Here is a 27,836-nt window from a genome sequence, read left to right as displayed (position 1 = left end):
TCACTGTAAAGCAAGAACAAAATCTGCAGTCAGAGATGGCCAGCATATTAAATACCATTTCATTCAAATGATTATTGGGCATCTATTAGTCCCAGGTACTAGTCTAAGCCTTGGGGATGTGGAGATGAAGACACAGTCCTTCCCTTTAAGGAGTTTATGCAGGTGGGAGGGGCATGGTGGGGGTGAGTTGTCTCCCATAGAACAAAAGCATTTTCATGGAGTTATACAACGAATTCCCATTCTGTTACTTTTTCAAGTTAAGAAAATAATTCAAAAATAATATTGTGCTGTTAAAACAACTGTAATGACTGAGTTTCATTAGCTGGTGATTTTCTTTCAATCAATCTTGATTGAAGTTGGAGAAATAAAGCTGGCAGCCCCAACTGGTTTATGGATGCGAGGTTTCCTCTTCCCATTTTAACCCTGTATCACTGGCATGCCCTGGTAACTGCTTCAGAGCAGTATTTTTTAAGTCTGGCTAATAGATTCATCCACCAATACTTTTAAGTCTTGAGTCAATCAAGGCATTACTGTTCAATAGGAATGAGTGTTATGACATTTAAAGTTGAATCCATTGACACACTGGTGGCCCTTTGTCCTACAGATGATACTTGGATTATAAGAGCTTCCCCATTTCATAATTCTGGAGGGAAATACTACACGATCAAACTTGTATTAACCGTGTTTGAGCCTGAGGATAGCTGAAAGGACATCAGATCTCTCCACCCATGGCCGTCAAGGCAGGGCTGAAACAACTTCTCACTGAACCCTACAGTGAATCATCGGCTTTAATCACTTTCCCCGTGGCCTACTGAGTAACTGCTATGATTAAAGGAGCTCATTTTCATATAAGCCTGGAGCATTTCTCAACATTCTTCCACCTCTGGATTTGAACTGAATGAAGATTGTGTCGTGCTTTCCAGAACCAACCCTTTGCTTAAGCCAGTCAAACAAAGCAAACAGGATGTTATCATCATCATTTTTATTACTAGTATTATTATTAAAAAGCCCTCTTAGATAAATCCCACGGTCAAATCTCTCTTTGCTCCCATTTCCAAATCTCCCATACTAATGCCTTCATATGCCCAATCACTCATTCATTCAACAAACACTTGCAACTTACACAGTGTGATAACCACATAAATTGCCTCTACCCTGGGAGAACTGATGGATGTTAATAAGCAAATTGGCCATTTTGGCACAGTATAAGCAGCTAAGTCCTGAGGGTCAGGAGAGGCTTCCTGGAAAAGGCAATGTTTGGGCTGAATGCTGAGAACTGTGGCAGTCAGGTGGTGATGTCAGAGAACAGGGTTCCAGTCAGATGAAACTGCATGCGGAAGGACCAAATCCGGGAAAGAGCACGAAAGAGAAAAAACCTGAGAAAAAATCAGGAAGGGTAGATACTCTTTGTGACTTGAATGAAGGCACTTGGGGGACATGGCAGGAGAAAAGCCTGGAGTTTAGCCCTACTGTGAAGTCATTGGAGAACCATTTGAGGAGGTGACTTTAAACTGGTATTATACAGATTAAGTAGTAGTGGTACGGCTGATGGTAAGAGCCTTCTCACACGAAACTGAAGGAAAAGCAGATCTGAAACCACAATGCAGCAGCTCCTCACACCCACAGGTGGCCTAAAATGAAAAAGATAAACAATGCCAAGTGTTATCAAGGACGTGGAGTGACCAAACCCTCACACCCTGGGAGAGTTACCTTGTGACAATCACTTTGGAGAACATTGTTGTGGCAACCACTAATGCTGAACACATGCATAACCTATGACTCACTCCTTAAATACATACCCAGTAGAAATGCATACATAGGTCCGCCAAGAGGCACGTATGAGAATGTAGCAACATTATTCCTCGTAACTCTGGACCGGGATTCCCCAAATGCTAATCAACAGTAGAATAGATGAATAAATTGTGACATATTCACACAGTAAAATACAGTACAAAAATAACAATGAGAAAGTTACAACATACAACAATAGGGATGAATTGCATTAAAAAAGTGCTCAGCTGGAGATGTCAAATCACAAAAGAGTATATGTTCTATGATTCCATTTATATGAAGTTCAAAAAGAGACAGAAACCCTCCCTGGTGTAGGAAGAGAGGGTGTGGTCCCCTTGGTGGGCAGTCCCTGACACAGGCATTGAAGAAGTGTCTGGGGTGGTAGGAATATCATTTCTAGACCTGGGGGCTGGTTTCCTGGGCGTATTCATCTTGCGAAAAACTCATCAAGATGTGTGTTTTTGATTTGTGTCCTTTTCTGTGTGTGTTATACTGCAATAAAAAGTTGTTTCCTTTACCCAAAAACACACACACAACAGGAAGAATCAAAGAGTCCTGAAGCTGCCAACACTTTGCCTTGGGACTCGAGTCTGGGAACAGACCACAACAGCCTTTTCACCAGGAATTGAGCTTCATGTAAAGGTCACAGAAGGTAGCCAGATGACATGTGGGTTTTGGAGTCCTACACAGTATTTTTAGCATTTGAAATTAGTTGCCAACTTTATGAAAACGTTACATAAAAATCAAAATGCCCTTCACTCTTGGCTTCTCTAAAAAAAACCCTTGAAGGTCTAGCAACACCACAGGGTGTGTGGTAACAAGTCAACTGGAACTGCCCCCACTTTGTCACAGCTGCTGTCACTCATGTCATCCGCCTCTGTGGGCATCTGAATTTGTGACATGGATCTGCTGCTTGGGAGACCCACAGAAGCCTGGGTTTTCTCTCCTTTGCGCAGCCCTCACACCACGAAGCCGGGTCATTTGGCCCAAATGGACCACAGGCACCTCATCTGTCAAACAGAGGTAACCAACATCCTGTTTAGCTAAGGGCAGGGGACTAGACCAGATAATACCTTGAAGTTCTTTTCCAACTTGCAGATCTCTTATTCTGGCATTCTTTGCCTCGTTTCCACTTTCCTTCGTGCAACACTAGACTGGAGGCTTTGGAGGAATGAGTCCCAGGATCTAACGTTTTGTCCTCACCTCTGACCACATTGCTCACACAGAATAACCTGGGAGAACACTTTTGAATTCTTAGGACCTGACACAGCCCAGGCCATTTCAGTTGGCCTGTATTTTCTTTTCTTCTACCAGGTATATTTAGATGGTGTGGATCCAGAGGAGAAAGCCTATTGGGACATAGGGGAGCCCCCAGAGGTAGAAGTCATATGAAACAGACTGCTATTGTTTATTGAACACAACACCACCAACCTAGGCATTTTATGTTTTGTTTTCATTCAATCCATGCAACAACTATATGAGATGCGAATTTTTATTCCTACTTTGCAGGTGAAGAAATAGGCTCTGAAGGGCTCAATATGCCCAAGGTTGCATGACTGGGGAACAGAGAGGCTAGAACTTAAATCTGAGTGTGTGAACCTGCAAAGTCCACACTGTAAACCATAAGCTGCCTGTACTTTCCTGAGACCAAAGTCTCACGTTCTCTGCCAGAAGACAGCCTACGTGTTTCAGCAATGATGGGTTATGTTCATGTGGGCTTCTGATAATCTCATGTTTAAACTATGGAGGATGAAAACAAGGATTGAGGGGTCCATGTGTCTCACTGAGGACGCTGACCAAATAAACAAGCACACTACAAAAAATTCTCACATGGAACCCACCCCTAAAGGTGAGTTAAAGACTGGGCATTCACTCCTCATACTTGGAACTTTCTTGTAAGTCATTTTCCTCCATTAAAAAATATCCACATTCTAGAAAATGGAAATGTAATTTTTTTCATAATTGAAATGTTCATTATAGTGAGTAGATAACATGTTAATTATATATCATGTTAAAATAGTCTGACATGTAAAGCAGTAGAATAAGATGGAAAATTACAAGGAAGATTTTAATATTAGCTTTTCCAGCTATGAAGCTGTGAGATGCTGGACAAGTCATTCGACCTCATTGAGACTTAATTTAGTAGCTGTAAAATGGGGACAGTTATGACACCTGCGTTTTTCCACTGCACAGGATTGTAGTGGTTCAGAGGATGGACCCTATTCACATTCCAAGTCTATTGTTTACTAGCTCTTAGAAAGGAGCAAGTTATTTAAACCCAGGATACCTCAGTTATCTCAGCGGAAATGAGAAATAATAACCATATCTTCTTCCTAGAGTTCTTTTGAGGATGAAAAGAGTTTATACCTATAAAGGTCTCAGAACAGTGCTTGGCACCAAGTAGCCCCTAGAGAAGTATTTGCTATTATCATAAGTAGTGGTTGAAAACAAGCACTGCACAGAAGGCCATTACTGCCGTTATGAGTGGGAGCTACCCACATTAGAGAGGGTTTCCATCCACATGCAATAATGCCACTAGTATTGGTTTGACAGGTGCCCTGGCAGACAGTCAAGGGGAGCGCCCCAGGCTAGGAACAAGACCCAGCACAAAGACTACAGAACTGAAGAGCTCACTTAAAGAATGCAAACCTCAGTGTGGGTGAGCAAGCCACATTCAACTAACAGTTAATAACCATAGACAACAACTGATTATACTAGATGGATTATCCATATTATGTCACTGACCTCTTTGCATTTTGCTCTCCACAGTAAACTCCTGCCCATCCTCTGCCTAGCCTCCTCACAATCTAAGCCCTTTAATTTAAGGAAACTAACATTTACTTAAAAATGCTTTATAAAATGATTCACTTTCTTTTAAGATGGTGTTTTGGGCTGCTTTGTGGAAAACACACGACAAGCAGCAAGAGGAAAAGCTAGACCCAGGTAGGAGACTGTTGTCAGCATCCATCCAGATAAGAAGTTAGAGTATCTTGAAGCATAAGGACAACAGGAAAAGTGCCAATTCATGAGCAAATTCTAGATATACTTTGAAAGTACAGCTGGTGTGGGGTGTGGTAGAGGGAGAAAGCCAAGCACAACCTCAAGAGTTCTGGCGTGACCACCTGGAAGGAGAAAGCTGCCAACGACTGAAATAGATGAAGCCTGAGAACTGAGTAGGGATTTTGAAGGGTGTGGACAGGGATCGATCTGTTTGGGATAAGTTAAATCTGAGACAGCTCTTAAATAGCCAGCTGGAAATTACAAGAGATCATTGAATATTTGCGTCTGGAGTTCAGGGAATAGGTCTGGAAAAGAGAGATAATTGTGCAGATCACAGTGTATGGATGGTATTTAAAGTCATGAGATTAGAGGTAAGCAAGGGAGTAGATGGAGTCCAAGAACAAACCGAACAAACCTGGGCCTCCACCATGAGGAGATCGGGGTGAAATAGGAAGCAGCAAAGGAGACCAAGAAGGAATAGGCAGTAAGATGGGACATACACTGAGAGACGGTGTTCTCACTTGTGGATACATACAAGTGAAGAAGGGGTTACTGAGGATGTGATGATCCACTGTATCAAGTGCCAAGGAAGTGAACACTGATGAAGGACCAACGGATCTAGCAACATGGAGGTCATTAGGACCTTGGAAGGGCTCTCTTAGTAGAGCAGCGGGCACAAGGCCTACAGGGCGAGTTCCAGAGAGAATGGCAGAAAAGGAATCAGAATCAGTGTGTTTAGTCACCTCTTCCATGGCATTTTGCTGCAAAGGGGAGCTAAGAAGTGAGACTACCTATCCAGGAGTCCAGAAAAACATTTTTCTGTTTGTATGCCTGGTTTTCTTTAAAATGTGAAAATCAACCGCATGTTTGTGTGCTGATGAGAATAACCTCACAAAAAGCAAACATTGATGTTATAGACAACAGAGGGATATTTCTGGGAGAACGTTCTTGAGGAGTAACCTCTGGTCCACAGAGTGCCTGGCTTTTGATATCATCTATGGTGGTAGTGAGACAGGGACCGTGGGTGTAGTCAGAGGAGGGTGAAGGCCTCCGGAAAAAGCAAGACAGGATATTTACAGTCAGAGCAATGTAGCTACATGCAAGGAAACCCCCTACCAAAACTCCATGTTAAACATTAAGCTCTAGAGTCATTTTTCAGTGAGATCAATTAATATTCCCCAGATAAAGAAGAGTAGCACATGTTTTTATTATGATAATCATTTGTAATCATGTGTAAGACTCACTTTAGCATGCTAAAAGGCCCAGGCCTATGTGCTGTCTTTCCTCCTTCAGACCTGATGAGGTGATTTGCAAACTGGGCAACTAATTTAGCATGCAGGCCCAGCCGTAAACAACACAGTAAAAGGCAGGAAGGATTCCATCTTAAAAATAAGATTGCGTTTTATTACCCAGGAAGTTAACAAATAAGATTCTTAACTTACTCTTTAGCAAACAGACAATACTCAGCCCACCTTGGGAGCTGGGCAGGCAGTGTTTGATATACTCCCTAACCAAGATGCCCGTATCTCAGGGAAATCAGAGCAGTAGATTTTTTGTGTTAAGTTAATTTGAAATATTCAGGGACCACTTAACAAGTCCACACCCCTAAGCCCTTTATCCTGCTCCCCCAAATCCTCACTGCCCATAAAACCCCTAGACAACACACAACTGTGGGCTCTTCTTGTCCCCTCCTGGCATGAGCCAGAAGCTCTGTCCTCTCGCTTTATCTCTAAATAAAGGCCTCTCCCTGGCTTTCCTACCTTGGGTGTTTGCTAAGTTGATTCTTCGGCTCCGCAAACAAGAACCCCGGCATCAGTAATGTGTGTGGGTGCAGATGTTGGTAGATGGAAAACTTCTCTGGGTCTGTTCCTTATTCATAATGAGGCTCATAATGCTCATCTCACACAGATTTTGTGGAGGCTATATCCAAATTAATATAGGTGAGTGACTGGTTCCAAATAGTATGAAACAATGACAATCCCTGACTTGTCTCATGTCTCTAAGTCATAGTTTCCAGCTGAAAACCTCTCTATGGAGACATTGAATGTTTATCATATAAATTTGAGAAACTGGCAATGGGAGGTTAATTCATAAATAACTCATCATAGTTTTAGAACATTCCACTCTTAATAAAGTACCTCAGGATATTGCATGAAATGCCTCCTATTATAATATTAGTTCAAAGGTAATAAAAAAAATCTGGCAGAGTAGCATATTTCATATCCTTAACATCCTGTTTGAATATGATTATTTTAAACCTAAAGATTTATTTCAGTGTTCCACAGTCTTTATAACAAAATTAAGGCACAGGAACTGCTTTAGGCTCTGGGTTAGGATCTGTGAGAAACCAGTACCTTCTCTGCTTGATTTCACAGCAAGGGGCAGTCAAACAGATGAGCCACAAGTCTGAAGTCAGCGGGGTTGTGTTGACTGGCTTTGCTGGAACTGAGGTGAAAAGGAACCTGGGATCCAGCCCTAAGGTGAACTTGTTCTTTCGAACTTCACCATTGGAAAGACCTTAGACTTCCTGGGCCTGTTTCCTAATCTGCAAAACAAAGGGCTTGGACCTGATGGCATCACCTTGGCCTCCAGGGTCCGTGATTCTGAGAGTGTGAGATTGAGTTAGGCTTTATGGGCTGTATAAACAGATCAGCTGAGGTCACCCCTGTCCGGTGGGGTTTGGGCAGACTGTTCCATTTGAAGTCTCGGTTTCTGCATCTTTCACCTGAGCTGTGAGAACCAAATACAATCCTGTTAGAAAATTATTTTATTAAGGGTACTCTGCTATTCCAAACTAAGAGGCTAAAACAGTGGCCTCAAGTAGGAGAGGGCAGGATATATGAGGATCAACCGGGGGAGTGTGTTTAAAATAGTCACACCTCCCCTACTCCGCAGCCACTGAGGCGGTTTGGTAGATAAGCTCCTTCTCTTTTTCAAACTATTAGATTTGAAATATTCAATTAGAGCTTTGTCTTAAGGAGAATGGTAAGGACATGCCCGGACTTCATTAGAAAGTTTTCATGAATGATTAATGCTGTCTGCAAGGATACAGGACTGGTGAGAGATAGACAGGACTGTGTTTGCAGTTCCAGGTTTAAATCTGTACAAGTCGGTCTGAGTTAATTTTCAGTGTGTGATTTCTTTTTCTTTCACTGTCCACATTCTCTCCCTTCAAGATCCTCTCCTACCCACAGACGGGCTTTGAGTACTCTTTAAATGTTTAAATTCTACTAACATTGAGAAGACAAGCTGGTAGAGAAGTGAGGCAAAGGTGAACTTTCCTCAGGGGTTTTTGTGTTAATCGGCTGCAGGGGTGATGACTGTGCCCCACCTCCTGACAGGAGAGGAGTCAGTTTCCCCAGCTGTAAAATAAGGGCAGGCCCTATGACTTGGTTTGACCAATAGAATGCAGCCAGTGTGACATCCAGGACTTCTGGGCCCACACCCTAAGGAGCCATGTAGATTCTTCTTTCACTCAGAGGGGAGTCCAGACAACCATGAAAAAAGTCTGAGCTATCTATGTGGACAGAAGAAACCATGTGCAGGAGAATCTGGGTCCCAGACATATGAGTGATTCCAGCCACCACCACAGGAAGAGTGAGGCCAGTCGTCCTAGCCAGTGCCGAGCCATTCCAGCCATTCCGGCTAAGACACTAGGCCAGTGAGTGAGGCCCTCTTGAGACCTCCAGTCCCAGGCAGCCACCCAACTGAGACGGCATGGAGGCAGGCATGAGCCATTCCAGCTGCACCCGGATAGATTCCCTGAGCCAGAATTGCATATAATAAAATGGTTATTGTTCTAAACCACTAAATTTTGAGAAAACAGAAGCTTAGAAGAATTAATCACCTCACCCAAAGTCACAAAAACAGTGAACAACGGAGCTAAGATTAGAACACAAATCCAGGCTCTCCCAAATTGGTGAAATTCTTATTCCTCCTCCTCACACTCCATTCTGGTTGCACACAAAAACTTGAATTTCAAGGTTTTAATTACAGAATGTAGGCTTCAAAGGACAAGCATGTTTAGCTGGTACCACACAATTCAGCTCTCAATTATATACTGACTTGCTCTCTAATTAGTTAATCGGACATATTTCAATTTATAATCACTCAGAAGTCAGCAAAAGGTAATGCGCTTCCTGGCAGTATTTTGAAGTATGTTCACTAGATTTATTATAGGTAGGCCTTACTTTTCCTAATAGAACCAGGCTTTTAAAAGTCTTATGTAAACAAAACCTGTGTAAATCAAATCATATTTTAATTAAATAGAATTTCCATTTAAAAGAAAGCTGAACTTTTTAATAGTGCATGAATCATTTTTAAGATGATGAATCACCAAAGGGTCATTCTCTGTCCTGGGAGCTGAGATTTTTTTTTATGTAGATTTTCTTAAATGTTGGCACAACTTTAAAAGATGAGACATATGCAGTGCATAGGATAGTCCAAAGTAAATACTAGAAAGAAAGGGTAATAATTACATGGATGTTATGAGTTGAATTGTGGCCCCCCCAAAATGTTGAAGTCTAACATCCGTTACCTGTGAATGTAACCTTATAGGAAATCAAATTAAGATGAAGTCATTAGTGGGAGCCCTCATGCAAAATGACTAATAGCCTTATAGGAAGAGGCAAACACCATGTGATGGCAGAGACAGAGACCGGAGTACTGAAGCTCCCAACCGAGGAATGCCAAGGCTCCACAGCCATCATCAGAACTAGGACGAGGCATGGAAGGTTTTTACCCAGAGTCTCAGAAGGAGAATGGCCCCACTGACACCTTGACTTTGGACTTCTAGCCTCCAGAATTGTAAGAGAACAGATTTCTGTTCTTTTGAGCCACCCACTTTATGGCAATTTGTCATGGCAGCTCTAAGAAACTAATATTATGTACATCATTTTACTTTTTTTTGCCAAATCAATAAATACTCCCAGTCCCTCTCTGCCATGCCACTCTTACTCTAAAGGCTAGAAAAAAAGTAAATACTTTCTCAAGCTCCACTGCAGCTGGAGCTGCTTGTGTGACACATTTCTAGCCGATGAAACGAAAGGAGCGTTCTGCTAGGAGATTCTGAGAAGGCTTTATTGTTTTGTTTGTTTAATAAAAGATAAAGGCATGCCAGCCTTCCTTTTTCTTCCTCCTTCAACTCAAATGTTGGAGGGCAGAGCAGTCATGTGGTGACAAATAGGTAGGAAACATGAGAGAAAGGCCGGGAGAATCACAGTATGAAGACACTGACGCTGCAGAGCCATGGAACCAATTCTAACCAGCACTTACCTCTTAACTCGAGTTACATGAGAGAAATAAACCTGTATTTGTTTAAGCCATTTCAGGTTGGATTTTCTGTTACTTGGCAAGTGGACACAGTCCTAACTCATGGAAAAGGCCATTGTGATAGTTCATGCCAGATGTAATATGTAAAGATAAGAAAAGCATAGTGGGATGGAAAGCTCAGAGAGAGAAAAACCTTGTGGATATAGATACTGAATTATAACTCAGTAATCAATGGAGTGTGGGGGAGAGGAAGACGCCTGGTCTAACTAGGAGGTTTTAAGATTGAGTTATGGATGGATCTGTTCTTTCAGAAGGCATTTATATACAGCTATCTATCCCTGATGCAACAAATGGTTTCCAAAGCCCATGCATAGCTGTTAACAACACAAATAACTGAATACCAGACGGTGGCAGGAAACAACACAATGACCTCTCCCAACATACAAAGAATTGTCCTTAAAGCACCTTGGCTTTTCCTACCCCGTTATGAATTTCTGTCCACAGGTCAGCCCAGTGCTTCAGCCCTCAGGCCTAGGCTCCAAAGGCTGAAGGGACAGTATTTGCAATTTTGCCTTCTGAGTTTGCAAGTTTTCAAGTAAATAGGCTTGTGATACTATATCTTACACAGAAGAATTCGCCTTCTTGACATTGTTTCTAATTATTAACGATAAAGGTTCTAAAGGAGGGCTTCTCAGAGAGTGGTCCCAGACCAGCTGCCTCAGCATCAGAGGGGAACCTGTTGGTAATACAGTTTTCCAGGCCCCAGATAGACCTTCTGAAACAGGAACTCTGGGAGTGGAGCCCAAGAATCTGTGTCTTAACAAGGCCTTCAGTTGACTCAATAAGCACTCATCATCCCAGGGGAGTTTTAATAGAACATCTCTGTTTTGACAAATTGACTCTCCCGATTCTCCTTTGATATACATAGTTGGTTATTGTGTGAAAGTTGGACATTTTCTTAGGGGTTAAGGAACCTCCTACAGAACAAGGATGAAGACTTGAAAACCTCTCCTTTAATCCTCAACAGGAGTAGAATGTATTTGGTGGTTGAAGTCATCTTGGCCGAGGGTAAGCTTCCAGAGGGCAATGCAGTAAGAGGAGGTAGAAAGTCCGGCTCCTAGCCAAGGTTCCATGACAGCAGGGCTGATTCTGGCTGGTGTGTGCTTCAGATTGAAACCCCCATCTGACCCCAGCATGTTGGCCCAATGACCACGCTTCTTGGGACTTGTGAAGCATTTGAATTTGAACAAAAGGTTTCCCCCAATGAGAACCCAAGCATGGGTCCAGTTGTCACGGTGTGACCATCAAGAGTAGAACCCCCTGAGAGAGTCACTGCATCTTATCTAGGTCTGACAAGTTCAGACCAGTGTTCTGAAGTGGTGCAGTGTGGCCAGAAAACAGACTCTGATTTAGGATGTTTGAGGGCAGAGCTAACTCTAGCACTGAGAAGACCACTAGAATTCTTGGACAATTGTCAGGGAGAAAGTTGTTGCTGTAAGAATCCTTTCTGTTCTCAGTGGACTACACTGGGCCCTACCACCCTCAGATTTATTCTTCCCTCTGCCCTGCTCTACTCTGTGTTAGGGGGGCTGTCCCCAGTGGGCTCCCTGTCTTCCGGCTTCTTGCTGAGTTCAGTTAGTGGAGGAGTTGGTGGGAGACTGGAGAGAGAAGGGAAGGAGGGAGTGGGTGCTGCTTCCCCACCCTCTCTGTCTAGGTCAGCTTTTCCTGCAGCACGTTTGGCATCTCTGGTGATCCCTGCTCCTACCCAGCAGGCCCGTCATGGTCTCACCTCCACCAGGTGACCTGGCCTCTAGTTCTGGTGACACAGACTTCCCTTCTCATTTTCTAGCCTAAAGGCAGTAATGGCTTCCAGCTGTGACTCATCTCCAGTCCCAGTTTGGCTCCTTGGTCTTTTATTACTGCTGTAATAAATTCCCTGCATTAAATTCCTCCTGTTTTAGACACCTAGAATGTTCTCTGTACGTTTTCTGATTATAACTTAATGACATAACTGACGTGGAAATTGTCACAAGAAAGTAAATTGGACCTTTCAATTGAGATATCCAGATAAAACAGATCTCAGACACCAGAGGGAGCTGTTCAGATACCACAGTCCTGAGAATGTGCAAAAGAGCAGGATCTAAGGAGTGTCCTGAACCCCCGACAGTCATTGAGGATTGATCTTCACGGCACGCATGCTCCAGGATCCCATACCCACCGGCATCTGGTTGGCTTCAGCCAATAGCAGGCCCTGGCAGGAGACGGGAGTGCAATAGGAAGAAAGAGGGGGTGTTTAGACAAGTTTCCTGAAACACAGCCATGGTTCCAGCACTGCGGGGTTGCGTAGGGGTTCCAGTCTTAGCCACATTCCAGCCGGAATCAGCTGGTCTATCATCCTGATCCTCCCTCCAGGCTGAGATTTGGGGAGCGGCTGCTTTCTTCACCCCTGGCCACCATTCTTAGCAGGGGGCCCCTCTCCAATGACAGCAGCTCTCCTCGGTTTGCAGTAACACTCATACCTACAGCTGTGAGTCCTCCACTGTCTGTCCCCTGCGTGCCTCACCATCCCTTGTTGGTTCCATTAACCCTGCCCACACCTTTGGAAAATTGGCCTTCTTTAAACTCTCTTCAATTACCCTTTGAGAATAGCATCTGTTTTCTGCTAATAAGCTGATTTATGCAGGGCTGGGTTTTGGTGATTATAGAGAGGATCCATGAAAAGGGTTTCCGTTGGGAGAGCTGCATAGGGAATTCAGTAGGAGGGGCATGACTTTCCCAGGAAAGATAATGAGTTGGCTTTGAAGCACCCACTGGAAGTTCTGAATGCAAGGGACAAGGGGGTTCCTGCTTTTTGAAAGTGGGTTTCATTGTAGGGTCGGTCATCTGCCTGGGCTGTTTCACTGGGGAAACTCCTGATGCCTTTAGTTGGTCAGATTCACTAGAGGAGATTCTTCCAATCACTTCTGAATGGCAAAGCCACACTTCAGGTTTTTTTGGAGATTGGGTGGGAAAAAAAAGGGTGGGAACGAGGAGTTAGAATTCAGTGTAAATTCTACTTAACCCTTCCTTTTTTTTTTTATTGTACTACTGCTCTTTCATGTTATATTTGCCACCAGTCTAGAGATCTTCCTAATTTTATAACCTTAAGAAAACAAACCTCCAATCATCTGGCAAGGTGAAGGGGGTAAATTCAAGAAGGGGGCATGGGGATTTCCAGTACTTCATGCACAGACAGTTAAGGAATCACTAGGTCTGGCACGTGCTCTCCTCTCACTTCCAGGGGTATCTGTTGTCATCAATTCTTTTTGAGGCATTGGCGGTGTATTCGTGTGCTGGGGCTGCCATAACAAAGTATCACAGCCCGGGTGGCTTAAACAGTAGAAATTTATGTCCTCACCATTCTGGAGGCTAGAAGTCCAAGATGAAAGTGTCAACTGGGTTGGTTCCTTCGGAGGCCTCTTTCCTTGGCTCACAGATGACTGCCTTCTCACGGCGTGCTCACAGATCTCCCCTCCGCGCGTCTGCATCCTTATCTCCTCTTAGAAGGACACCAGGCACAGTGCATTAAGGCCCTCCCTAACGACTTCATTTTAACTTTATCACCTAGTTAAAGGCCCTGTCTCCAAATACAGTCACATTCTGAGGTAATGGGGGTTAGGGCTTCAACGTATGAATTTGGGGGAGGACAGATATAAGTCATCCCATAACAAGCAGTATAAAAATGAATTCTTTGGCCTCCCTCATGCTAGCTTATATTTAGCTTTTTAGATTTATTAAGTCCACTCAGCTAACTGCTTTCTACCGTCCAAATGTAGTTTCCATTGATTTTTCTCCCAAGGTCTTTATTCTAAAGGATTTATCCCTTTCTTTATATGTCCCATTCTCACTTGGGGTGGTTTTGGAAGTCAGCAAGAATAAATGCTTGTGTTCCATCCATCGTGTTTCATCAGATGTCTCCAGCCCACCTTGTATCCCTTAACATGGCAACATAGGGATTTTCCAAATTATAGGGAGCTCTTCCTAAAGCTAATTTTTATGACTGCGCAACTGAATCTTCCAACAGGAGAGTATCGTGCTCTACTTATCTATTTGATTGATGGTTGTATTTCCAAGTTTTTGACAGAAATAACACTACAGTAAACATTTGAGTTAAGAGCATTAACTCCTTAATCTTTCTTGATACATACCCCAATTTGTCACATCTAAGACACCATGCACTGTAAGACACAGCAAAAGAGTTGAACAAGTTTGTTTCTGGAAAAGAGGAAAAAATTTTGCAAGTCTTTTGAATTATTTTCATTCTATGTGTATCTATAAAATCTGATAAAAATAAATAAAAACTGAAAGGAAAAATCAAGGCAGAAAATGATGTCTACAGTGTGCCCTCAAGTATTTAAAAGCAATTTTTAAAACTCATGGAAAAAATACTAAGGATCAGCAGGGGTAACTTTATGAGTGAGTTCTTTTTCATTGTTATGTATTTCTGGTGTTTACAAAATGTTGAGGTGAGTAGCTAGTTCCTTAAGAAGAAAAATGTTTACTTTCTTTTTCTTTATTCTAGAAAGAAAAATGAGCAGAACTACAGTCCTTGTATGGTGAAATTATGAATTTTTTTCACCTTTGTGCTTCTCTGAAGTTTCTAAATTTTTTCTTAAAAATATGTTTTGGAGCTTTAAGGGCCCAAGAAATAATACCCTGGTTGAGAAAAAAACAAAATTAAATCAGATGAAGAACAAAATATCACCCTTGTAATTGGTAAACACTAGGTGCAACAAATTGCTTAAAACTCAGATTTCTGGTTGGCTAGCTAATTAATCAAATTAAGTGGCAATCTAGCAAAGGGTACACTCCACTTGGTGCTATGGGGACCATACAAGTGCTTCCTTAGAATCAGTTGCTGAAGCATGACACAGCCTTCGGGATCTTTCACAGTCCTAAATATTCAGGGAAATGCCAAGGAACTGTCAGTTATTCCCATCAGTGGTATCAGAGGGTGGTTGTATTTCTGTTGCTAAGTGACAACTCACAATATTTAGCACTGGGACGAGGAGGAATGGCAAATGAAAACTCTTGCTAAGGTGACTGATTAGTAAGTTTCATAAATGATTGTTAGTATCCTCGAACAGGAATGAAATTAGGGAATAAAAATGTCAATGTGTGTGAAAGGTTTTTCGGAGTTCACTCCCAGAGATAAGCAGATTTTTCTCCAGGTTTCTGGAAATCATGCCTTGCTGTAAACCTGGGAGTGCCTGACCGAAGGGCGTGTGCACCTTATTGTTGGAAGCTGAGCGCTTTGATCCTGTAACTGCCTGGATGGGGCTGACGCAGAGGCTCAGCTGGGGGCAGGTCTCACCCTCTCAGTCCTGCCCCGTCGTTCTCTGTAGTTTCACCAAACCTGAAGCCCTCTCTGTATCTTCCAGTGCAACTGAGTTCCCTTTAAACTTAATTATTTTCCCAGAACATCCTCTTGTTTAATGTTTACCATGACAAACATCCATATCTGAAGAAAACAAATACTTGGTAATCTTTTGAGCCAAGCTGACTTTGGAAAGATGGACCCAAAAGTGTTCATCCTAGTTACAGGTGGTAAAATGGACACGGTTTTCACCTTTATCTGTTTAAATTATGCCATCCATTTGAAGGATATTGAGTGATTACAAGACCCTGGGACAATACACAATTGTGCCGGTGGTGCTTTATTATTCTAGAATGATTCCTAGAAATTCTCAGAATATTTTGGGATCCAAATTTTCGGCCATTATAATCATTTACATTCCTTTAGAATCATGTCTCATTTTTCTGAATGTTGGAGCCCAACGAGATCACCTTTCTTCAGCAAAGTGGGAGTGGAACAACTTACAGAAGTCAAGTTCATAAAGGATATTCAAAAGAATAAGCCAGTTGCATTTAGGCTATAGTAACAAATAGAAGACAACAGTGTGAGGAAAGAAAATAGTATTAATTAATTCACACCCTACTTGCCATCATACAGGGACAGAATCCAACAGGTGTGAATGAATAGAGAGTCCAAAGAAACAAAAACCAAGATGGACCCCCAGCATCCCTGGCATATGCGTCACAGCAGAGTGGGCACTGCGAGAGAACCGCTCAGATGCCCTGCTGGCCCCAGACACTCATTCCTCATGCCCCCACTGCTGAGAGTGCTGGGCAGCTAATGGTTCTCTGCTGAGTACCCTTCAGAATTGCTCTTGGCAAAGAGATCCGGTTCCCCCAAAGTCATGACAACCTTCACCTAAAGACGGGTCAGTGTTCCCATCCTCACCACAAGGAGCGACCATCTGAAGGGCCGTCCCAGCTCCCGTTGGCATCCGCTGGGGCCTTTGCTGACACTGAAGAGCAGCCTCAGCCCGCCTTGTGCCCGAACCTGATTCCTTGGCCTCCCCTCCTGCGGTGTTGATCACCAAAGCCCTCCAATAACCTTCCCATTACACACATCCACCTCGGGCTGCCTCAGGGAATCATCTACCTACCAACTTTTTTCAAGTCATGAAGGTATTTCCCAGGAGTATTGTTTTGAAACAGAAAACTCATTGTGGTTGTAATTTTGAGATAACATCTTAACAAGCAGATTCTAAAACAGTTCACCTGCCATGATTGCAATGAAAAAGGTATGTGTGAGAATATCCATTTCATAATAATAAACACCGGAGGACATAGTCCATGAAGTAGTATTTTTTGAGCACTCATATTTTTTGCCAGGCATTAAGTTTGACCTTACAGCAAAAATATGAAAATGGAAGTTATCTCTGGGTGATGGAATTAGAAGAAATTTTTATTGTCTTCTTCCTCTTTTTATCATAGTTCCCAAATTTTGTTTTGTAATTATATCCAAAGTTATGAAAATTATTTTATAAAACAACCTTCTGTAACTAAATCTTCATTGTATTAAGTATTTTGATAAACATTTGCTGTAATTTTTATGTTACATATGACCCCAAATTCTCTCCACTCTCCGAAAAAGTCCAAGATGTAAAAAAATAAGATGTGTCAATCTAACAGAAGTTGAAGAGCAAGTTTTGAGTTCCAATATTTGGGATATACAGAGTTGTCATTGATTCTCTAGTCCTAAAATAAATACCCCGAGTGTTTTCTGAATCATTTGCATTTTGAAGCTGAGAAAAAGGGATTCTTAGGTACTTCCCGTGAACCTCAGATAGATTACACAACGAACATAAACTTTTCCCAGCAGTGAATCTTTGGCAAAGACACCACAAATATCAAGAAAGGAAAATCCTAGACTTGAGAGTTTGGGAACAACCCTAAATGCCCTCAGAGTCTTCTGTCAGCCCAGTCTAGGATCTTTCATCTAGACAGTATGTCCACTAATTTTTCTTTGCTGCATGTTTACTTAGAATACATTCTTAGCGAGCCACATTAGATCTTCAATTCAGAAAAAAAGTTCAATATATTGCCACTCTAAAGCTAAAAGGATAAAATGTAGGCAAAACATTTTAGAATATTATTCCTTCCCTCCAAATATATTTGTTTTTCTTGTTTTTTCCTTGGCTCAAATAAACATATTTTATTACATCTCTCTGGCAAAAACTTTTGACTGAATTCATACAAGGGTACCTGAAGGTTAATTGAAAAGTGGATATTTTTATGTAACCTTTTCCCGGTGCTAATGAATCTCTGCCAAGCTAAGAAAAAGGGTGGGATGTAGATAAGCTGAAGCCTTTCAAATGATGAGTCTGGCCATTCTGGTGACTCCAGGCCAAGTCACATCCAGAGTGGCCCTGTCTGATCTAATTGAACATGATGTAACTAAGGAGATGGGAAATGAGAAGCCAAGAGAGTTGATCCCTGTAAGCAGTGTTCCTGACTTTCTCTGGTCTTGGAACAAACAAAAGTGTAGCAAGGATTTCTGGGAATTAGCAATGTTCATCATTTTCAAGGAAATCATAAGGTACACATCAGAGAATTGCTGGATTTAGACTGCCCTTATTAGACAGGGTGGGAATCACTGCTGTCAATCACTGGAAGCTAGCTGGGTTTCAGATGGCAGGTGGTGGCTACACACTGGGTGCTTTTGTCCCTCTGACTGCAAACACAAGGAGAGACCACCTTCCTTGGTTCTAATGAACATCTACATGGTTCTCTCTTTTACACAATCTGCTAGATTCCAAGTCTAGTCTACAAGCTTACTGCTTATCTCCCTAAAGCAGCATTTCTTAGGATACATGTTTGCTGATCAGGGATTTATTGACTCCATGGTTTGAAGATCATAGAATTTTAGAGCAAGAACAATCTTGGCAATCATCTTGTGCAGCCCCCTCATTACGCAGAGGAGAAAAATGAAGCCTAGAGAAGTTCAGCGACTTGCCCAAGGCCAGTCAGCAAGTTGCTTCAACCTTATCTCAATGCCCTCCTCAAAGCAGTCTCCACCTACCCGCCTGCGAGCAGAGACGCCTAGAGCATCAGACACATCCTCTTTAAGGGTTGGAAATAGTCCTACCCTGGAAGAGATAGTATATGGAAAAGTGAGGGAAGCCAGTGGCCCAGAAGAGTCCTCACTGCCCGCAGGGAAGGACAGGCCCCAGTCAGAGAGAGCTCCCCTTGCCCAGCAGGGCTCTTGGCTGCTCTGTTGATGAAAGCGTCTCAGGCAATCACGTGCAGGGCAGTGCTAGCTGTGCGAGAGGCAGAAAGGCTGCCCTGCTCTCCTGCCCTTCGAAGAACGCCCTAATTCCTTATCTGCTCCGGACTCATCTTGAGATGTGACTGATTTAGGGACTAGGTTCATGAGGAAATTCATGAGGAAAAGGATGACTGACAGTTTCCTGGGCCTGCATCCTTACTGCACCAAACCTCCATTGCCCACTGCCCTGGGCTCTGAGGCCTCAAGGACTAGCAAGGCCTTTGAAGGGGACATAACTGCAAGAGGAGATGAAGAGAGGAAAAGAAAGACAGGGTCTGCCTGCCCCCCTCTGCCAGCAGCCCAGGATAAATTAATTCATTCACCCACTTATCACCCACAGTAACCTGTTGAGTAGGTAATTGGGTGCCAGGAGGGCAGAAACTAATAATGATGATGACAGTGAAGTAGTATTTATAGAGCATTTGCTCTGTACTGGGCACTCTACACTTTCAACTCATTGTCTTCTTTGATCCTCAAGAACCTCCACGATGAGTATCATCATTAGTACCATTTGCCATTGAAGACACTGAGCCATGGAGAGATCATATACCTTAAGGAAGTAACCATGTAGTAAAGGGTACAGACATGGCAGTAAATGATTTCATTTACTCCCTCACCCACGCAGACATTCAGTGGGAATTTACTGCACACCTACTATATGCTAAGCAGTGTGCTAGGCTCCAAGGACACAAAATACAGGTAGAAACCAGGACCAGAGAGCTGGAGGGACCAAAAACCAGGGCTCTCTTTCCTGGTTCCCCAGGGCCCCAGTCAGAGCACCGTGTTTGCCCTGCTCACTAACTAGACCCGCACACTGATGCAAGGATGTGTCTCACACCCCTCTCTAACCACCGCCCCCAAACACCATGCCTGGCACACAACAAGCGCACAGTAAGTATCTGTGGGATGGAATGTAGGCCGAGCTTGGGAAAGGCCAGGTGTAGGAAAGCGATTCTCCGGTTCATTAGGCCACTGCCTTGCCTGACCTCACGAAGGAGCACTTATGATGTAGACCATGGAAAGGTGACTTGGATGACAATATGCCCTAGTGGAGTGCTCCCCGGGTGTCACAACTAGAGCTCTGGGTCCTGCAGTCAGCTCTCTTGATCCTGGAATCTATCGCAAGCTTGGATCTGACCTTTACTTTAGGTAAAGCAAATTTAATGTGGGTGGGCCTCATCCAATCAGTTGAAGGCCTGAATAGAACAAAGACTGACCTTTCTAGAACAAGAGGGAATTCTGCCAGCAGACAACCCTCAGACTTGAACTTCACTATTAGCTCTCCTCAGTCTTCTGCCTACCAGCCCACTCAGCAGATTTTAGACTTACCAGTCTTCACAATCACACAAATCAGTTCCTTAAAATAAATCAACCCCCCTTTCCTTCTCTCTCTCTCTCTATATGTGTGTATTTGGAATGCATGTATGTATATACACACACATGCCTCCTTTTGGTCCTGTTCCTCTAGAGAATCCTGACTAATACAAATGGTATGATTCATGGAAAGTCCCTGACATACAGCAGGTTCTCAGTGGATATTAGCTTTAGTCCCTATTCCTCAGAGAACTTAAGCATCTTCATTCCACAAGTAAGAAGATGGCAGCCCAGAGAGGTACCAGGGCTTGTCCCGTATCCCAGTGTAACCTTGAAAGGTTCTGAGAAGGTAAACCAGATAATCAGCTTGAACATCACAATGTGAAGCAAGAAACACCTTCTCCCTTCTGAAAAGGACCATTTCTTTTTCTATAAGGAATCCTTGAAGAGTTCACCTGATCCACAAATCACAAGGTGTTGGCCTGAGGACCAAATATTAGCATGTTTTTTGTTTGTTTTGTTTTGTTTTGTTTTTTACTCTCACAAGCTTTATTATATCTTTATTATTAATTTGAGGTTTGGAAAATGTCACATAAAAGTCTAGAGTCCAGTCTTGCAGAGTAGGAATATCTGGGGACCTCAGCTCTGCACACCTGCCTGGCCACACAGGGCTGGGCTGAGACATCACTGTCACCACAGACAGAACCCATGTCATCAGGCCATTCTACTTATTTGTGTTACCTACTGAGCCCTGTAGACATGTGAGTCTGTGAGTCCCCGTGCCCTCCAGCTCCTTCAGTGAAAAGAGGCCCAGGGAGGTCTGGTATACTTGTACAAGGTCACGTGGCCGGGATTCGCAGAGCCGGATCCAAAACCCTGTCTTTTTGCCTCCTCGGCTCCTTGGAATACTCTCCATGCCAAAGGAACAGAAACATTTGTATTGACAAATAAGATGATTCTCAAGAGTCTTCTGTTCCCATGTAAGGCCCGAACTATTGATTTCAGTAGTCAGATCAAGTTTAGTGCCGCAAGTGAACGCAGTGCTTTAAGATGGGGCGAAAAGATGACTTGACCTATTTACCTCTGTGATTAATTATAAGCACCATTCTGGGGTCAGACCACCAATACCTTGGGTAAGTTCCTCTAACAGCTGTACATACCACACAAGGTAGTGGTGAGGATCAAATGAAATATTTCACGTAAAGTGCTCAGTGCCGTGCCTGGAATGAAGTCAACATCAATAAATATGGTTAAATGAGGGCCTCAGAGGAATGAAAATAAATATGGCAAATAGCAATGGAGCTGAATAGTTTTGCATCTGCAGATACGTGTCAGTTCACAGTGATCCCACTCATCCAGATCCAACACCACCCCCTTTCCTTGCCTCCTCCATGTGACATGCGCGTTCTCCATACTCACTTGGTCTAACTGACAAAAGGTGGCATATGTCAATGCAAATCTATTACTTAAAGTTCAAGATGTATTTGTGGTTATTTTTGCCCTTAGAATATACCTAATAATACACAGTCAGGGCATTAGGTTCAAATAAGACTCAATTAATTCTTTGTGTCTGGGTGGTTATCAATAAGATGCACTCTTGGGTTAATTTGCTGCTATTTGTATTGATTTTAGGATCTGCTGTTTTTCATCCTTTATGATTTAATTTTCATTTGTTTAATATGTTATACTTAAGTTTCAACCAATAAGCACTATGTTACTGGAATTAAAGTAATGAAAAAGATAGAGTGCTTGCTCCCTAAAAGCTTAGAGATGACAGAGGAGTCAGACCTTTAACAGACATGTAAACAGACCTTTACTGTAAACTGTGTCTTGGAGGTGGGCGCTGAGAGCTGAGGGACTGCAATGATGTCTTAGTGCCATGACTGGTGGACCCTGGAGGCTTAATAAAGCTTTTGGAATGATGAATAAATGAATGAATTTGTCACTTGATTTGTCCTGCTCCCCCTCCAGACTGTGAGCTCTTTGAAGGAAAGACTCAACCTAACTCATCTCCATATCCCAGAGTCAGCCAAAGTAGGACCCAATCTATGCCTGTAGACGGAAAACAACCATTCAAGGACAGGGGACCCAGCAGTAGGCCTCAATTCGCTCCACGAATGCCACCGATTTTAGCTGTCAGAGTAACTGCTCAAGTCCCCCACCCAGACTGCTCCAGCACTTTCCTGCTCTTCCCAGTCACACTCATCACTTGCTGTCACTCCCCACTGCTCTGTCCTTTGCTCCTGCCTTTGAGAGGCATCGTGGTGTGGTGGGGTCCTTCCTCCTCCCTGAGCCCAGGGCACTGTCCGCTCACTCCATCTGGCCTCTGATTCTCTGTCACTGCAGAATCTCTGCCTCCGGCCAGGAGTGACCAAAAACAAAATCCACTGACAGATCACAGGGTTTTCCTTGACCCGCCTACTGTTCAAGGTCTGAGATAAAAATTCTCCTCTTCAGTTCCAAACTTATCTCCATTTTTTAAAAACTGTATTTCTTATCATCAACTGCAATTTCCATTTAATGAAAACTTAGTGGGTATTAGGTACTTTATTTGCTTATTTTCTTAATTTTCACAGTCCTTTGTGGAGGCATGTTATGCTATGGTATTTCACAAGGAAAAGCCTAAAGCCCAGGGAATCTGTAACCGGCCCAAAGCCCCGGCCAGAGGAGAACAAAGGCCTTGTCCAGCAGCTGCCTGCGCCCTGCTTTGCCCCTGCAACCGGACGCCCCCCAGCGCAACTCTCCCCAGTTGAGGCTTATCAATGGCTTACTTTTTCAGAACTCATTGTCTTTGATCTCTTGGGAGATTGTGGCCCTATGGCCCCCCCAGCCCCCGTCCCTCTTTGTAGAGATTCGCAGCTTTGCACTCTCTGGTTCACTTCTCAGTCTCTTTCCTGCCCTTCTACCTCCCCTTTCCCCCAAGTTCTGTTTCTCTGCGTTCTCACCACTCCATTCTCTATCTCATCTATTCTTGCTTCTTTAATGCTCTTCTCTGCAGCTCTGCTCCCAGCTTCCCCTCTCCTTAACGATCTCTGCAAATGGATGTGTCGTCACAGCTGACACCATCACACCCCAAACCATGCTCTTCCTCCTCCCCTCCCAAAGGGGGCTTCGCTTCACTCCACCCCCGGTCCACGGCACTGTCCACTCTCGGTGCCCAGACCCCGCTGGTAATGTCTCTCACTGCCTCTCTCGTAGATCTTACAGTGGTACCTTCACGGGTCCCCTCCCTGCCCTCCTTCCTCCCCTCAATCTGCACCACAATGCACAGAACCATGCTGAATGCACTTCCAAGAACATCCCCTTGCTCACAGATTCACTCCATTATGATTTATCGAGAACAGATGTACCAGGCGTGGTATTCGTTCGGGGGATTACCAGTGATTCTCTTTCGGAGTGTTTGTTAAATGAAAGAAAGCGTGAATGAAGGGCAATGACAGCTTGCCAGCTGGAGGGACCTCAAACACCACCTACTCATTTACCGATACAGAAGCTGAACCTTCATTGGTTCACTCAAAGATACCTACTGAGTGCCAGCAGTAGGCCAGGCATTCTTCAGGACACAGGGGTCTTAACAGAAAACCAGACAGTCCCTGCCCCGCTGGACCATATATACCATTCCTTCATTATGTAGTTTGCTTATGGTAAGTTTATTAATTCATTCAACAAATATTTCCTGAGCACCTAATATATACTAGCACTTTTCTAGGAATACAGCAATGAATACAACTGACAAAAGTCCCTGCTGTCTTAGAGCTTACATTCCAGTAAGAAGAGACAGAAAAAGTAAGTATATCCTCAAAGACTAGGTCAGATGGTGCTAAGTGCAACGGGAGAAGTGAGGCGTGTTCAATCCGACCCCACCCCACGCTAACTCTGGAACTCTGATCAAGCTGCCTAACTTTTCTGTACCTTAGTTTCCTCACCTACAACATGCAAATAAATAATAATAAGGCCTGCCTCATAGGGATTTTGTGAGGATTTGGAGAGGTGTTTTGGAAGTGCTTAGGGGAGTATCCAGCACGCTGGAAGCACCGTGAAAGTTTTAAATAAATAAATACGGAGAAAAATAATGCAGAGAAGGAGCAGAGGGCTACGAGAAGCATGGGGTGGGGGGCTACAGCACACATAGGTGGTCAAGGAAGACTCCACAGTAAGGGAGACATTTAAGCCGTGGCACAGGAGGGAAGAGAGCTCTCCATGCACAGACCTGGGGAAGTATTCAGGCAGAGGGAGCAGGCAGTGCGAGGCCCCGGATGGAGGAATGGGAGTGTGTCCAGAGCAGATGAATGAAAGAGAGAAAGGAGAAGGGGAGGCAGAGAGGCACGGGATGGGGGAGGCGCAGAACCCCGTAGGGCTCATGGCCCATTTGGCTTTTGCTCTGAGTGCACCGAGAAGCCACTGCAGAGTCCTGACCCGGGGCAGGATGGGGTCTGCTTCATGTTTCAAAAGTACCTTCCCGGCTGCTTTAAGGAGAACATACTGCAAGGGGGGGCCGAAGCAAGAAACCGGTCAAAGAGGCTTTTCAACAATCTGAGGAAATTAGGGGCTTGTCCAGGGTGGTGAGATGCAGTCAGATTTTGGATATATTTTGGGGATTGACCCAATAAGAATACCCGTTGGCTTGGACATGGGGTTGAGAGAAGGTTGAAGGAGTGTAAGAAAAGAGAAGTTCTGGGCACTGTGAAGGCATGAAAGAGTTCTGGGGGGAACTGGAAAAAACAGACAGTGGGGAGACCCCAGGGCACACATCAGTAAGGAAGAGCAGTTGAAATGTGGGATCCGAGATGACCACTGCACTTCAACAGCAGCCCCTCAAATCAGGGCTAGTGCTCATTTGTTTAACCCCGTGGATGCAAGAGCATGCAGACAACAGCGAGGGCCAGTGTTCGGATTCTGTACCGTCTGGTCTGCACAGAGCAAAAATTGTCCAGGCCACTCTGAATAGGTAGGAAAATGAGCTACCACACCAACGTGATTGTCTGCCGCCCTCTGCCGGCCATTCCTGTATTTCAGTTTATGCACCAGCTGATACCGGCTAGTTATTCCAGTATTTTACTTCCCTTGAATATTTGCCATGGTTTTCCATTACATATTGGGTTTCTACAAGGGAACTTTAAATAGAGTCAGATTTATAGAAATTCTATGTCTCCCTAAATTCCCAGACGATAATTGAAAAACTGTAATATCATCATCACCACCACGCCAGTTATCTGCCTGGGTCCCGTGCTCTTCCCAATATTTTCTCCTGCATTATCTCACCGGGTCTCACACCCTCTCCGGGAGGTAGATAGATGTTACTCCCATTTTATAGCGAAGAGGAAACAGGCTCAGGAAGGCGATGTGACTTGTCTGCTCTAGGGCTCAGGTACAAAGTGTTGCCATGAATCCCCTTTTCATGTCACTGGAAAATATGCCCCATATGACTAGGAACCTTGGATAATATGAAAACCAAATTGGGGGCCACCACAGCCCTTCTTTAAATCTCATGCAAGTGGTCCTGATCCCCCATAATAAGCACTATTTGTTGCCTTCTAACCCCACATCAGGAACTGCATTAAGCACAGTAAACATAGCAGACCATTTAATGCCTCGGCCTCTCTATGACAGAGCTGTCACTACTGAGCCCATTTTACATGTGCCATCTCTGCACAGCAGGCAGGAATGATTTGCCCATGTCCCTGAGCGACTCAGCGGATGCCAGAGCTGGGACGTGAACCTAGTTCTCACACCCATACTGTTTTCTCCGCCCGCCGCACCCCAGCCTGGCCTTCTCTTGCCACCTGGACATCAGTCTACATCCACCCTGACCCATACAGAGCATGACTATTCTCTCTTTCTCCTCCCTAGGAAGGTGTTCTACCTTCTCCTCCCATACAGTCTTCAGCTCTGAGAGGTCCAAATGCCAGTTCAATGCGACCATTTGAAAACTTGCCTTGACTCACAGGACTTCTTGTTTTGAGTGCTTACACTATGATCCAGGATGTAAGTGTTAACAGCTGCCATTCATTCTGCTCTCTGAGTGCTTCTGAGAACAAAATGACGCCATGTGTGTAAAAGCTGTTGGCAGCTATAAAGTAAATATACACAGTAAATACAGCAGATCATTTAATGCCCCCGCCTCTCTATGACAGAGCTGTCATTACTAACCCCGTTTTACATGTGCCGTCTCGGGAGAGGAGGCAAGAATGGCTCGCCCATGTCCCTGAGTGCTGCATGGTTGACCGATTCCATGAGCATTTGCTGAGACCTTCCATATCAACTCTAATATGAAAAGAATTAGGCTGTGGAGTCTGACTCTCTGGGTTCAAATCCAAGCTCCACCCGTTCATGTTGGTGTCCTCAGGCACTTCACTTAATCTTTCTAAGCCTCTTTCCCCCTTGTTCCCCTTTTAAAAGGAATGACAGTAGCGGCCACCTGCTCATTAAGGGCAATCCTGAGTGTTCTTCCTGTCTTTCTTCTTGTTGCAGTGATTACTGCGATCATGACTGCGCTGTTCTCCAAGGCCCCGGGCCGGACTCTGCAGGAAGAGGCAATCCCAGGAGAGGGTCCGGGATGTGAAGCAGAACGTGATGAGTGGCCGAGTTTGGAGGAAGAAAGGAAGAGAACTGACAATTTTTGAGAACAGACTCTGTCATTTCCTTACCAGGTGTTTTACTTACCTTCTTCTTCAGGATATGTGAACAGGGAAATCTTACACTAACTGCTAAGCTTTCTAAGTTCACATTGCCAATTGCTGCTGAGGAGATTTCTAAACCATCCTGCAGAGCCTTTTGGGGAGTGTGCTGTGGGTAAGCCCCTGCTCAGAGGGCTCCAGGGCTTCAAGTGGAAGGGGTTAAGCCACAAATAAGGGCCTGAATTTGATCCGTGTCACACACCACAATCAGGAGATACTGCAGGACTTAGCGAAAAATTGTTCTTGTGAGCTTCAGTAAGCCTGGGGCCCATTCCTGGGCTCAACATTCATCTCCCCGAGGTCTGATTTCTATCCGCCATATTTTCTTTTCCCAAGCTATACTAAGGTTTGGGGTTTTTTTTGTTTTTTGTTTTCCTTTTCTGTGGAGATGATGGACGTTAATCACCACTGAGCTTTTCTTGACTTGGATAAAAGTGGGAATCAGTGGGATATGGGGATTTAGGATGGCATATTTCCTCTATTGTAACTAGCCTCTAGTGGTTAAGTGTGTCATTGGTAAATAACAGCTTTACAGGAAAAAAAAAAACATAAAACAAACACATCAAATTTAAGATACTCTGAACTTCTGAAATATGAAAATGTGCAATGAATGAGCTTCTTCAATTTCAAGAATTAGGTAAAAGTTTGCCTTTGTTTGGCATCTTTAACTTTTTAGAATGTTCTTATACCTAACTCCCATCCAACTGGTTCACCCTCTCAGTACACTTACCCTCTCCTCTTCTGGCTCTTCATTCACTTGCTTGCCTGAAAAATAGCCATTAGTCTTCAGTAAAGAAATGAAATAAAAATGGAGTGCACAGCAAAAACTCATCAATTGCTCTTCATCTCAATTCCCAATATTTGCAGCAGATCCAGCTCCCAGGTCATGTGTCTTTGAGAAATAGAAAGACTCAGATCCCTTTCTCAAGTTTGAAATTTGGTCTTGCTTCTGACTTTCCTGAAAGTCAGGTGACATCTATGTTGTAACTCAAAAACATGATTTTTTACAAATCCATTTAAACATCGATGGTTTTCCTTATAAATCCCCCTGGTGTGACACTGAATACATTACAAACTCAAAGATATACTGCAACCTCATAACTAAACACAAGATACATTTATCAGCA

At 43.7% G+C, this 27,836-nt stretch overlaps 1 long non-coding RNA gene across 1 annotated transcript; it reads right to left on the bottom strand.

The window, feature by feature from the left end:
• Nucleotides 1-719: 719 nt before the first annotated feature.
• LOC130683930 (uncharacterized) lies at nucleotides 720-27,722 on the bottom strand. Its single transcript, XR_008998063.1, has 3 exons — nucleotides 27,440-27,722; nucleotides 14,250-14,316; nucleotides 720-1,631 (listed from the first exon to the last, which is right to left on the bottom strand). It is a non-coding gene; the product is annotated as an uncharacterized LOC130683930 (long non-coding RNA).
• Nucleotides 27,723-27,836: the final 114 nt, after the last annotated feature.

The sequence above is a fragment of the Manis pentadactyla genome, chromosome 5 (assembly GCF_030020395.1).
Source record: "Manis pentadactyla isolate mManPen7 chromosome 5, mManPen7.hap1, whole genome shotgun sequence".
NCBI lineage: Eukaryota > Metazoa > Chordata > Mammalia > Pholidota > Manidae > Manis > Manis pentadactyla.
Note: the sequence above shows the minus strand (reverse complement) of the source record. Positions and strands in the feature narration are given on the sequence as shown.